The sequence below is a fragment of the Magnolia sinica genome, chromosome 14, assembly GCF_029962835.1.
Source record: "Magnolia sinica isolate HGM2019 chromosome 14, MsV1, whole genome shotgun sequence".
NCBI lineage: Eukaryota > Viridiplantae > Streptophyta > Magnoliopsida > Magnoliales > Magnoliaceae > Magnolia > Magnolia sinica.
In genome coordinates, this window is record NC_080586.1 from 57,184,749 (window position 1) to 57,199,388 (window position 14,640).

Sequence of the window (14,640 nt, forward strand, 5' to 3'; positions counted from 1 at the left end):
TAAGTATCGGGTAAATGTAGGATCATAACTGTCTGATTGGTGGAAATCTAATCGTTGGTTAGAATGAAAATTGCCTGGATCCAAATTCAGTTAATAAATGTCCATTAATCTGTGGTCAGGATTGCCCATCTGATTTTGGGGCTATAATATGTTAGTAGTGGGTTATGTAGGATCATAACTATCTGATTGGTGGAGATCTAATGGTTGGTTAGAATGAAAAATGGCCGCGATCCAAATTCAGGAAATAAATGTCCATTGATCTGACATCAGGATCAGTCATCTGATTTTGGGGCTATGATGTGTTTTTTGTGGGTTATGCGATTTGGGATGTAAAGTTCAAGGTACGTGCATGCTCGATTGTTCAATTTCTGTGTGCATGCATGTGGAGCATCCCTTTTTACCATGGTATCAAATAACTCCTCAAATGACAAACCAAAAAAAAATAAAAAATCCACAGTTTATCATTTTATGCTGGTCCAGATATCTTTTTTTTTTCATTAAAAATTTTTATTTTTAACTTTTCATTTTTGTATTTTCTGATATGGCGAATTATGGGTTTGAGCCCCCGTTTCAGTGGTGATAGAGTGCATTTCAACATCGAGGTCTTGGATTTGAGCCTATACATATCTATTAAAATAAAAAGAGGATATGGTGAATTTGTTTATCATGCAAAACTGCTCTGGATGTTGAATAAAATGGTCTTGTTGGCACTTGAATTCATAGATATATATATATTTTTTAATTTAAAGAAAAGAAAAGAAAGGTTGCTGGAATTTTTTTAGAGCAAACAGCAAAACAAAGCGAAAAAAAAGGAGCACTGAAATGCCAAGATGGTGATCCAGCTACAACCCCAAGAAAGAAAAATTACAGCCCTTTAGCTTCTCAAGATTTGAGGCCCACTTAACAACTAAAAATCTCGCCCTTTGGGAAATGATTTCCATCGACTTGCTCTTATTGCAGAAACTTCTAGCATTCTTTTTCTCCCAAATCGACCACCAAATGGCAAGGATGGACATCCTCTACATCACTGTCCTTTCTCTACCCAAACTCACCCCATGCCAAATTCTCAGAAGATCACCTGTTGATGCCGGAAGAGACGACGACATGTTGAAACGGCTCAAAAAGTTCAATCAAATTGTCCCAATAAAATGACAATGAACAAACAGATGGTCAACCGTTTCCTCATCATCCATACAACACAAACAAACATTCGGAAGGACCAACCAATCGAAAGTTGCAATCTTAGTCGGGATAGGAAAATGCCAAACATGCTTGGTAATCAATTCTTTGGAAATTGGAGAAGTCATGGTAATACAGTCATAAAATGAGCAAACTAAGAAAGAGCTTGATTTGTGACAACGGCAAATCATATTATTTGTGGATGAAATGTTCGGACGACATAGATTAATGTGATTCATAAGGGCCACGAACGCTTCTATCTCCTCATCCCTAGTATGTCTTCTGCAAGGAGGTTCCCAAATTACTACTCCCACTACAACAAAATAATAGATAGAGACAAGAATGGACCGGTTCAGAGCTAGACGGTAAATCCTTGGGAAACTCGGGACTTCAACGGAGAATCTCCCATCCATACGTCATCCCAAAAATGTATCTTATTGCTGTTGCCAAGAGAAAACTGACACCTTTACTAAACGCTGCCTTCACAGACATAACACCTTTCCATAAGGCCGAGGCTCTATATGGAGCTCTCATCCACAAACCATCTACCGTACAACCATACTTAGCTTTTATCACCTCTTTCCAAAGTGTCCCATCTTCCTTCCCAAATCTTGAAAGCCACTTCCCAAGAAGGGCCCTATTCGTAGCTTTGAGATCTTTTATGCCTGCAGCGCTTTCTTCGTAGGATTTGCATACCTCATTCCAACGTAGAAGGTGAAATTTCCTTTTATCCTCCATGCCATGCCATAAGAAGTCACGCCGCAGTTTATCAATAGTTGCCACAACCGCCACCGGGCACCTGAATATTGGCATGAAATAGAGAGGAAGATTGGAAAGGGTTGCCTTAATTAGCATGATGTGACCCCCTAATGATAAATTTCGGCTTTTCCACCTAGCCAGATAATGTTAAAATCTTCCGACAACCTTATCCCAAATATATTTAGGTGGTGTACCGATGCACTGGGGAAGACCCACAAAAGTCGAAGGGAGCTTTCCAACTTTGCACCCGAAAGAATCTGCCAATAGCTGAATCTCGTTGTCCTCTAAGAACATCCCCATCATCTTGCTTTTCCTTATGTTTACCTTTAGGCCCGAAACCGCCTCGAAACACCGGATGATTGTTCTCAAAATTTCAACATTGATTAGGTCGGCATCGCAAAAAAGAAGAGTGTCATCTGCAAATTGAAGATGAGAAATCGGATTCTCCATACCTTCTATCTTGAAGCCACAAATGATTCATTCTTCCTGACTTCTAATCAACATTCTGGAAAGGGCCTCCGTAATAATAACAAAGAGGAAAGGGGACAAAGGGTTGCCCTGCTGTAAACCTCCCGTGCTTCAAAGAAACCCTTGGGGGAATCGACAACTGCGCTGATGTGACACACTCCATGATCCACTTCCTCCATCTCTCCCTAAGCCCAAGACGCTGCATCATATAGTAGAGGAAGCACCCATCAACGTGATCATACTCTTTTTTTCCAGATCCATCTTGTAAACTATTCCCTTCTCTCTAGATGAATGCCTAGAGTCCAAACATTCATGAGCAATAAGAGTGTTGCCGATGATCTACTGACCCGGAATAAAGGCACTTTGATTGTCAGCAATCACACTCCCAAACACCCCTCACAGTCTAGATGCCAAGACTTTAGCCAAAATCTTATAGGGGCCTCCAGTTTGGCTGATAGGTCTATATCCTTTTAAGGATTCCGCACCTGTAATCTTCGGAATCAGCGCATTGAAAGAAGCACCCATCTCGGAAGAAAGTCGACCCTAAGAGAAGAACTGAGACATAAAATCCAAAACATCTGTTTTAACTAGCTCCCAAAAAACTTGGAAGAACATCAATGGAAATTCGCCCGGACTGGGAGCCTTATCTGACCCTAAAGTATCCACAGCTAGCTATACCTCTTCCTCTGAAAAAGGCACTTCAATATTGGAAGCTTGTCCAATCGACAAGCACTTGAAGTGAAGATTATCTAATCTTGGTCTACTCTTAGTCTCCCTCTTTAGAAGGCTACTGTAGAACCGAGTGACTTCACCCTCATCGCATTTTATCTTCAATAGGAATACCATTGACTACAAGGCTGGTAATCTTATTGACCCAAGCTCGCGAGCTTGGAATATTATGAAAAAACTTAGTGTTTTCGTCACCTTCTTTAATCCAAACACTCCGAGATCTTTTCCTCCATTTAACTTCATCTTAAAAAATCCTAGCCGAATAAGATTGGACAAGATGCAGTCTGATAGCTTTGTCCTCTGAACTGAGGTTGCCTCCCTCTGCTTTCGGATCTAAAGCTTGAATTTTAGAAAGGACGAAGTACATCTCCCTCTCACTTCTTTCGAGTTCCTCCTTCTAAGCCTTGATTCTTTCTTTCAACATCTTAAGCCTACGACAGATCTTATAACCCGCGAAACCCTCTTTACAAAACCATTCCACCATTCCTTAACAAGCTGAGGAAAACCTTTAATCTGCATCCAAGAGAGCTCAAACCTGAACGGTTTCAAACCCAATTTTCTTCTTCCATAGCTAATAACACTGGGCAGTGATCAGAGATAGGCTTCGGGAGAGATTGTTGGACCATAAGAAGAAAAGCTTCAATCCATTTAGGAGATACAAAGGAATCTGTCTAATCTGGACATACTTGGGTTTGGTTGCCCATTCCACCTAGTAAACTTGCTGCCCTGCATAGGGAGCAATTTGAGTAAGCGTACATACCTGAGGTGGTTGTTCGCCCATTTGATCTTTTTGCTGCATGCCAGGTGATATTCAAGTCGCCTCTAATACACCATGGGCTTGTGAATCTCGATCTAGATTCCGATAACACTTCCTAGAAATCATTCCTTTTATCTTCAACATTCAGACCATAAATAGTGGTGAAGAGCCAAGAAAATCCTGAAGTAACCTCCTTCAACATGACAAATTTAGAGAACACCCTTCCCCACCCATCGAAGAGGGACCAGATGGAGAGTCCCACGCGACCATGACACCCCTAGATCTACCCGTAGCATCTAAAGCAGCCCACTCTATGTTTTTATTATCCCATAAAGTTCCTAGAAGCTTTTTGATGGAATTTTGGACCTTAGTCTCTTGAAAGCACACCACTTTTGCATTGCTTCTACGCACGTCCTTTATTTGACTCCTCTTACGCTTGCACCCCACGCACCTCACATTCCAAGATAAAATCTTCATCAAGGAATTGATCTTGCCCTTTTCGCCTATGCACCAACCTCTGCCATTTCCTTGGATGAGTTAGGAGGAGTAATCGACAAACTTGTGGTTTCCTTGTTGCCGTGTGAAGTTTTGAAAATGCTCTTTGGAGATTTGGAAACTGTCGTGACTCTCTTGCAAGATTCAACGAACTAGAATAAGGCTACGTAATCTTATGGGTGATCTCCAAAAGAGAGACCACTTTGTCTTCCCACGTAGCCAACACATCTCTAATCTATCTCTTCTTGCAATTAATCTCTGCCAACTCTACCCATTTATGCTCGGAATTTGACTTGTGCGTCTGCGAATCCAGCTCGCTTAGACCGATCCTTTGGTTGGTATTTACAATAACCTGAAGCAGTTCCACCTCCAACACTTCTTTGCCTTTTTCCTGCCATTTTTGCAGAGGGAGAAAGATTTTGGTCATTATCTTGGAAGAGAGCAACAAGAGCCTGATCGGATGCCACGTCTAAATCCGAGTTATCTGGAGGAATCACGCCATTGTCGCATGACTCTTGAGCAGAAGACGGCGAGAGGAAGTCATCTTCACATATTTGGAAAGGCTCTCCTTTAAAAATTTTGGGAAATAGAGATAGGTCTTTCTCGAACCACGTAGGATCAATCACGCACATATCTGGAAAAAGAGTTGAAGGCGCACTATCTACAAAAGGGTTTGAGTTTGCACGCATCAGAAAATCCCGTATAGATGGATCAACCACGACTATGATCGCTCTCTCCAAAATCGAGGATACGTGTCGCACCATCCCATGACGATACAACGAGCAACAAAATGGACAACAACTTCATGGGTTATCCTGAAGCCTCGGAACCGATGCTCATCCTCGAAGCAGGCTCCAAGGCCCTCTAGTCATTCGAAGAGGACGCAACAAAGGGCGATCCTTCGGTTGGAGAGCGAAACCTGCCTCCTGCACTTGAATGTGTGCTCTAAACCTCTGAATAAGAGCCAACAGCCTCGACACCTGTCACACCCGGGAGTAAAGGTGAATCGGGTTTAAAACCTGAAATTTCATTGCACGTGACCACATTTAAGTGGCTTTGTGAGCATGTGAAAGACGAGGCAGTTTCCACACAAGGGAAAACATCCACACGCTTTTAAGAACCAAAGTCTTCTGTCGAATGTGGCTCTTCAATGCTTATCCTCTCTCTCCCTTCATTAAGTGGTTTGTTAGAAGAAACACCATGCGTCGCACATTTGTTAGATAATTCAGCCCTCATCTCCTCTGTCATTAATATAGACCTAAAAAGAGTCTTCCTTCCATAAAGTCTCGCCCTGTGTCTCATTAAAATCGTTTTTCTCTACGACGCCTCTTTGAAAACCAATGTGATGTTGACACGAGCTTGTTATATATTTCGGTACTCCGCAGGAGTTTGGTCTATGAGTATCTTCATCACCAACGCCATCAACTGACATTGGCAAAACAAAGGATTCTAACATGTCCTCTTTGGAGTGATCTTCCTGCTCTTGGATCACCTTGACTGGTATCTTCACACTATTGACTCTTAAGGTAATCGAATCTAGGGAAGAATTGGTTTTTTTCTTTCTGATTCACAGCCTAGCAAACCGCGATTCGTCATTGCTATTCGTATGGGGATCGACCAGAATCACTGTACCAATGCAAGCTCCCATTTCCTTGAAAATGTCGTCTATCCAGAGTTCCATAAGGATATTCCAGAACTGATAGCAAAGCTCTTCCCAGCCAAACACTGACCATTGTTCCCATAATTGAGTTCTTCGCACTGTGTCATCTTGACAAATGTTGCAGATTGATTGCACTAAATTCATATGTTCTTGGGCGCCTAACGAGATTAAGCTAACATTGTCCTTGCAGACTTTTAACCACACCATCTTCTTCATCAATCCCCCTGCCGTTCCAAATTAGCCATCCCATCAATTCATCTTCCAAAAGGCCTGGTTTAAGAGTCACAATAAGACAGAACTGGAAGGTCATTTGCGACTCTTCAACACCTTGTGGATGCACACTTCAAGACCTTCATCTATAAAGGCCCTCCACACCCATCTGTCTACTTGAATGTCCCTTGAGTTCTTGCACATCATCCCCCTGTTTAGACAATCGTCCAACACTTGTCTTTAAAGACAATGAAACTTGTGAATCCTTAAAGCCTTGCTTTGCTTGTTGTTTATAGTGTTGCTCCCCTTCCTTTGATTCTTCCTGCGTTCTTGTTCCAAAAATTTTCAATCTGGTCCAAATCGAGCTCGTTGCACTTGCAATTTGTTAACTTCGAAACTTTCACCATTCAACATCTGGATGGCCTCTTCAAGCTCCATCTCCGAGCTCATATGAACGAAGGCAAAGCCCGAAGGTTGTTTGTATTCCTTTCTTGAGGGATAACGACCTCCATGACAATTCCGGCTTGGCCGAACACCCTTTTGAAGTTTATTGGCTGCCACCCTGTCGGAAAACAGTTGATGAAGGGGGTCAGGTATTCCGAAAGCTTCGCTTTTCCCCTCAACTCACACCCCTGGTACCCTGTCTTCCGATTACGAACAATCTCCCATTTTCTTTCTGATTGATCTTTCCCCACAACCCCTTCACTTGATAATATCTCCTTTCCCTTTCCTTCCTGCACCGGTTCCAGCAACCGTGAGTCACTTGTTTTCTAATGCCACGTCCTTCCCGCATTGGTTCTCTACCAACCGCGATTCACCATCGGTCGTAATACATCACCACTGTGAGTCACATGTGAAATTGTGCATGCTGGGTCCACGGGCTATGCATGGAAGCTTGGTGGAGCTAAGGAATGAAGACTGTCTTAAGGGGGGTTAGGACCAAATAAAGATTATGCCTTTTAAACACAATTATTTATATAAAATTAAACTAAGGCAATTAACTCTAAGGCTTTTAAGCCATTAGAGGGTTCAATCACATAGATTACATAAGATGTGGCAATTAAGCAACTAGTCTATAAACATGATAGTATACATGTGTGTGTGGGATGTGTTACCTATCAACGCCTAGCATTCATCTAATCACACATACATATAATTAAACATTAATCACATACGCATAATTAAACAAGTGGTCAAAGACAATCCCAAACACAAGCATGTATAGTGGTTTGGTTTCCCTACACCACTCCTGACGGACCCACTCAACCCATGAATGTACCAGATTTCACTATTGGAGGTTTTAAATCAGGTTCATGTTTAACCTTTACAATCCTACACAAGGATCAACTCTCGTAAGAGACTCTATGTAGTTTTCTATAGGTTCGTCACCAACCTCAGTCCTACACAAGAACCTATCGACGTACACTCTCGCCGGAGATTCCCGCAAGAGACTTGAGTTGGTTTTCTATCGGCTAACCAATAACCTCGGTCTTAGTCCAATGACCTATGTTTACTCCCACCAGAGGCTCTCACGAATATTAACACGTACACACCTGTGTTCGGTGTATTTAGCCCTACACAAGAACCTTTTGAGTTTGGGTCACAAACTTTTACCCTCAATCCTATACAAGGAAAGAGATTAGACAGAATCTTACAAATGACAACTTGTTGGATTGAGCCACTTTTGTAGCTTCGTGTCGGGTTGCTTGATCGATGCTCTATTGTGCTTCAATCAACTCCCCTTTGTTCTCCCGATCATGATGCTGATGCTTTACCAAGGCTTCAGCTCCAAGATCAAACACCTTGCATGTAGTGCTCCTTTAAGGTGACCAAGGTGATGGGAGGTTGGGTAGAATCTCCTGTAACTAACGGGAAGTTGTAATGCCTAGTGGATTCTACAAGATGGGTCTTTTAGAGGGTTTAGACAAATGTATGCCTATAAAGGTTGAGTATAATCTCTAAAAAATGATGGAGTTCAAGCACATCTTCAAGGTGGGGATTAGAATCCTCATTAAAGTGTTAATCTCAAGGAAGATGACTTAAAACTCATTGGTTTGGAGGCTTGGGAGGAGGGATATGATAATGAAAACACCTAAGCTTCTATTGCACCAAAAACCCGTACAAATGCCCAAGAACCGAATGCCCTTTTATGAGAAACCGATTTGCAACGCTATAAAACCGCTGTTTCGATAGGATTGAAGGGCCCTTCGATGGGATCAAACCTTGTGTCGGTCTCATCGAGAAAATCTGCATGGTTGTTGGACTCTTTCTTCGATCTGATCAAGTGGTCTTTGATGGGATCGAGGAGACCATTCGATGTCATCGAAGGTTCCTCGATTCTATTGAGAAACTCATATAAAAAATCATATCTTGCTAGAGAGATTTGAGTTACCTCTCGATTCCATCGAGTGGTCTTCGATGGGATCCAAACCCATCGACAGACTGTCGATGTGATCGAAGTCCACTCGAAAACTATTGTTTTGGGTATACGATTTCATAGCAGCTTTCCACCTCTTATAGCCTTATCATACTCCAATTAGGCTCTTAAGGCTAAAGGTGTATCAATAAGGTTTACCTATTAGGTCAGGATCATCTACAAGTTCAATGGGTTGTTTTGGGTCAAGGGTTAGGGTCACCAAGGCACCGCATTTACTTGTACCTTGCTCCTTAATGCTCATGTCTACTTGTGTCTTTGCTCTTTATCTTCCAGGGACTCAATTGACTACATGACACAAGGACTCACATGATTGACAAATAAGGTGCATAAATCAATGCACTAATAATTTCCCCCTTTGTTAATTATGTGATAAAAACCTAACCTAGACCATTTCATGGTCCATACCAGTGATATACCAAAACAACACAAAATATTGCACATCCAAGATTACAATAATATATAAATTTAAATATAGGACTCGAGCCACGTAACACTAGCAATGCCCACCACCACACCCCCCCTCCCCCCCCCCCCCCAAAAAAAAATAATTGCTCCTCCTATCTCATCAATTCCTATAAACCACAAACCAATCCTGCAAAACATAATTAAAGTTGTTTTGCTGGGACTTGATCCTTTTCCTCTTTTATTTGTTAGTATTTCACAAAGAGTTAGTTCCAATAAATATACCAATAAAACATAGCATGAAACAAACCTATAGGTCATAGATTTACCAATTATAAGGCACATACTAACAAGGGTTTAAAGGGTGCATATAATCATTAAAAACATGGAGCATGCTAATTATGGTCATTTAAAGGATATACTAATCAAATTATTAATGACTAATGATAGTCTAACCTAAAAACATGTGATACCAAAATTCAATAATTTTAAACTTAAAACTATCAAAATAAATAAGGCTTAATCTAAGATTTACCAATTAAGCACAACATGAGGTTAAAATCCTAAGATTTTCCTATAAGGCTGAAATCCTCAAATTTTCAATTAGGCTCATTATTGAGGCTGAAATATTCAGATTTATCAATTAAGCTCAAAGATAAGGCTTGATCATCTGATTTAACAATTCAACCTAAATAGACCTTCCAAGGTTACCTATTCCTCTTCACAACCCACTTGGATGTGAATTTCCTAGGGCCCGAACTATGTTTGGGATGGGAAATGATTTTTCTAAGATTCTCCCTTAAGGGATTTCCTAGTTGGAGATCTATGTTTGGTAGGTGATTTATCTATGTTGCCCTTAATTAACAATTTTCTCATTTAACTGGGCAATTAGTTTTAGCAACACCTTAATCCAATCGGTCTCTTTAGGAAGGGTTTGAAACTCTCTTTTTTGGCGATCCTTTAGGGATGCTTCTCCATTGGTGTGCCAATTTGTCAGTCATGAAGAATCTACCACTATGGTTTGAGAATGAGGTGGATTGGGCCCTTTTTAAGATATCATATTCAAATTTAAAGTGCCCGACATTTCCACAAGTATGACAAACAAGAGAAGCTCTCGAGCTACTTCGAGAAGTAGATGCGTCCCTTTGGATTACTGGAGGGTAGAGGCACGGATGTGACTATTAAGTTCAAATCTTCTATTGTACCTAAAAGGCTTATCCATTCTAGATTTACAAATAAGTTCATATTCTTGGGTAACCATAGCTTTTTCCTTATAGGAAGACGTCAGTCCAAATCTCCTTCGGATTTTACTCCGGGTGGTTAAGCCTTTCAGGAGGAAACCGCTTTGATACCAATTGAAATTACGCGTGGTGGGCCCACGGGTTATGTGTGAAAGCTTGGCGGAGTGAAGGAATGATGGCTATGTCCTAGAGGGGGGATTATGACCAAATAAAAATTATGCCTTTTAAATACAATTACCTACTTAAACTACTATGCAAATTAAACTAAGGCAATTAACTTTAAGGCTTCCAAGCCATTAGAGGGTCCAATCACATAGACTATATAGAATGTGGCAATTAAGCAACTAGTCTATAAACATGATTGTGTACATGTGTATGTGTGAGATGTGCTACCTATCAACTCCTAGCATTCGTCTAATCATGCATATATATAATTAAACATTAATCACATAAGCATAATTAAACAAGTGGTCAAAGACAATCCCAAACACAAGCACGTATAGTGGTTTAGTTTCCTTACTCCACTCATAACGAACACACTCAACCCATGAGTGTATCGGATTTCACTATCAGAGGTTTTTAAATCAGGTTCATCTCTAACCTTTACAATCCTACATAAGGATCGACTCTCGTAAGAGACTCTATGTAGTTTTCTATAGGCTCGCCACAAACCTCGGTCCTACACAAGAACTTATCGACGTACACTCTCGCCAGAGATTCCCGCAAGAGACTTGAGTTGGTTTTCTATTGGCTAAAACCAACAACTTTGATCTTAGTCTAATTACTTATGTTTACTCCCACCGGAGGTTCCCACAGATATTAACACGTACACACCTGTGTTCGGTGTATTTAGCCCTACACAAGAGCCTAGGTCGTACAGAAGAACTTATTGAGTTTGAGTCACAAACTCTTATCTTCAATCTTACACAAGGAAAGAGAGTAGACAGACTCTTAAAAATGATAATTTGTCGGATTGAACCCTTTTTGTAGTGTCGTCTTGGGTTACTTGATCGATGCTTTCCCGTGCTTCAATCAGCTCTCCTGATCATGATGCCGATGCTTTACCAAGGCTTCAGCTCCAAAATTAAACGCCTTGCATGTAGTGCTCCTTTGAGTTGACCAAGGTGATGAGAGGTTGGGTAGAATCTCTTACAAACAATAGGAAATTGTAATGCCCAGGGGATTCTACAGGATGGGTCTTCTAGAGGATTTAGACAAATGTATGCCTATAGAGGTTGAGTTTAATCTCTAGAAAATGGTGGAGTCTAAGCACATTTTCAAGGTGGAGGTTGGAATCCTTATTAGAATGTTAATCTGAAGGAAGATGACTTAAAATTCATTGGTTTGGAGGCTTGGGATGAGGGATATGATAATGGAATCACCTAAGCTTCTATTGCACCAAAAGCCCATCCAAATGCCCAAGAACTGAATGCCCTTTTATAAGAAACCGATTTGCAACGGCTAGTTAACGGCTCTTTCGATTGGATGAAGAGCCCTTCCATGGGATCGAAGGACCTTCGATGGAATCAAACCCTGTGTCGATCTCATTGAGAAAATCCAGATATATCTCTGTATGGTTGCTGGACTCTTTCTTCGATGGGATCGAGGAGACCCTTCGATGTCATTGAAGGTTCCTTGATTCCATCGAGAAATTCAGATAAAAAATCATATCTTGCCAGACAGATCTGAGTTACCTACTTGATTCCATCGAGTGGTCTTCTATGGGATCTAAACCCATCAACAGACTATCGATGAGATCGAAGTCCACTTGAAAACTACTGTTTTGGGCATACGATTTCATAACAACTTTGTACCTCTTATAGCCTTATCATACTCCAATTAGGCTCCTAAGGCTAAAGGATGATTAACAAGGTTTACCTATTAGGTCAGGATCATCTAGAGGTTCAATAGGTTGTTTTGGGTCAAGAGTTAGGGTCACCAGGGCACCGCATTTTCCTGTTCTTTGCTCCTTGACGCTCATGTCCACTTGCATCTTCACTCTTCCTCTTCCAAGGACTCAACCGACTACGTGACACAAGATCTTATATGATTGACAAATAAGTTGCATAAATCAGTACACTAACAACATGAACTTGAAATGATTTAGCAAATGAAAACTCACTTGTCTTGAATGACAAAAATGTGAGAAATCTCGTGTTTTTTTTTTTTTTTTTTTTTTTTTTTAAAATTTTTTTTTCCCTTTTCGTGAAACTTTTCATCCAATTTTGAGGTTTCTCTCGTGAATGGCCTAGCATGAGTTTGTTGCATTGTACTAGTGGGTTCCCTGTTGCAGAACAGATGAAAAGAATTTCAAGACGAGCAAACTGCAACATGACAGTTTCATGTTGAGGTGTCGATGCTGCACCCATAACACACATGGGTGAGAAGTTCCTGGATAATTCAAAATAGGGTTCAGTGTTTGTTGTCTTAGGCATCGTTATTATCAAGTATAGAGCTGAAATTAGATTCCAAAATTTGTGAAAATGCAGAGTCGCATTGCACTTCTGATATTTGTCAAAGATGACAATGATAAGTTGTTCTAATACAAGTCATTCAAATTCTTAAATCTTAATGATTCAATCTACTGGATTTTAGTGGAGAAGTAATAATCTAGTACCATGATTTGATTTTGCACAATGAAGCTGCCATCATTTATGATCACTCATCCATATTTTGGTGGCAGTGTGTATTGGTTGTTAATTTTGCTCTTTAAATTAAGACAGAAGGAGGTTGTGACTTTATAAAGAAATGGAGTTTGGACTAATATTTCCACACTGATTCACCAAAAAGAATTCTTCTAGTTTGAAGACGTTCGGTTTGATTTCCATGTTATTGAAGTGATTGGCAATGTTGATTCATATGATCATCATACATGTGTTTTATCTGGCACAAAAAAATTGGTTGCGTATTTTTGCTAGATAATGCCACCATAATCTCATGTCTTCTTGAACAAGAAAGAATAGAGAAGGAAATCAACCAAAACAAGGGCTGTTTATGTTGAAGAAATCATCATCATCATCCTTGTCGTCTAAGCCTTACTCCAACTAATTGGGTTCAGCCGCACGAATTCTGTCCCCCCATTCCACCCTACCTGAAATGTCAGGGTGTTGGTATTCATAAGAAAAAGATGTGACCAAAAGTTTAACACCAGCTGCCAACCTGGTTCAACCTTCCTTTATCCGGGCTTGAGACCAGCAATGAAAGCTCAAAGCTCTCAACAGTTTGATCAATTAAAACAGGCGCAGTCATATGAACAGCTTCGATCACTTGAAATCGCCTAAAAGCATATTAAAGGTTTACTTCACTAACAATGGGGTCGAACGTGTGAATGTTTCATCACCAATAATTACAGATCTTCCAGTATTTAAAATCAAGATTAGCACAGGATTTCAAGAAGGAATATTAATACTGGAAAAAAAAGAAAGATAAGTCATATTGCCTGTCGTGTACAACCAACACAGTACAATTACATTCTCCATTTCAGCTTCAATCTAAACTAATCCTGGCTCTCAAACCTATCCAAAACAGTCCTAGAATCACCCAGTTGCTAGTGCAATTTGATTAGAAAGTAACACATTCTTGTAACAGTTTAAACAGTCCCAAAGCAGTGCCCAAAACAGTCTTAAAACATCCTACATTTATACCATAAAGTGGGTTTCTAAATCTAATCCATACTCTTGCCAAACACTCAACTATTTAATGGTTTCCAAAGCATAGCATTTGACAGTCAGCCATTGTGGGCCCTCTGAATGGCATCAGCATGACATCATTAAGCCCAAGAAGATTGAACAAATTATTCCTTATTTTGAAGCCTCTTTGGGGCTTGTTTTGGCTTTCTTTTGTGGGATGTGTTACAATACAACCCAATGATTGCATCACTACTGTTGGGACCGTTTGGCTTTGCTAAAGGATTTTTTTTTTTTTTCTTGATTCTGAAAATCACTTTTTTGATGGTATGTTTGTTCAGACACGAGTAATCAATTCTAGAAAACAAAATTTCAAATTTGGGTTTTTTCCACAATACCTAGCGCCCCCCCCCCCCCCGGGCGTTTCCTACAGTTGTTTCCACCTGTGTTTTAAATATCGACGATATCAGCTGATATATCCCATGATATATCTTGTATCCCACCTACGCGATACGAAACGCACAAGTAGTGCGATATATCCCACATGTTCAGTCCGGTGAGCATTTTCGATTTTCGACCCCTTTTTTTCTTCTGTAACTCGTGTTAAATTAGTATCAAATTGTTACAAATCCAATCATGGATTGGGAGCTTCAATTTCGAGATTTGGAGGAGATGGG

General features: G+C 40.4%; 1 protein-coding gene across 2 annotated transcripts in view; it reads left to right on the forward strand.

Annotated features, from left to right (window-relative positions):
- The window catches only part of LOC131225788 (nudix hydrolase 16, mitochondrial-like), a 57,815-nt gene that overhangs the window by 957 nt on the left and 42,218 nt on the right, over positions 1-14,640 (forward strand). The gene's annotated exons all lie outside the window — the stretch shown is intronic.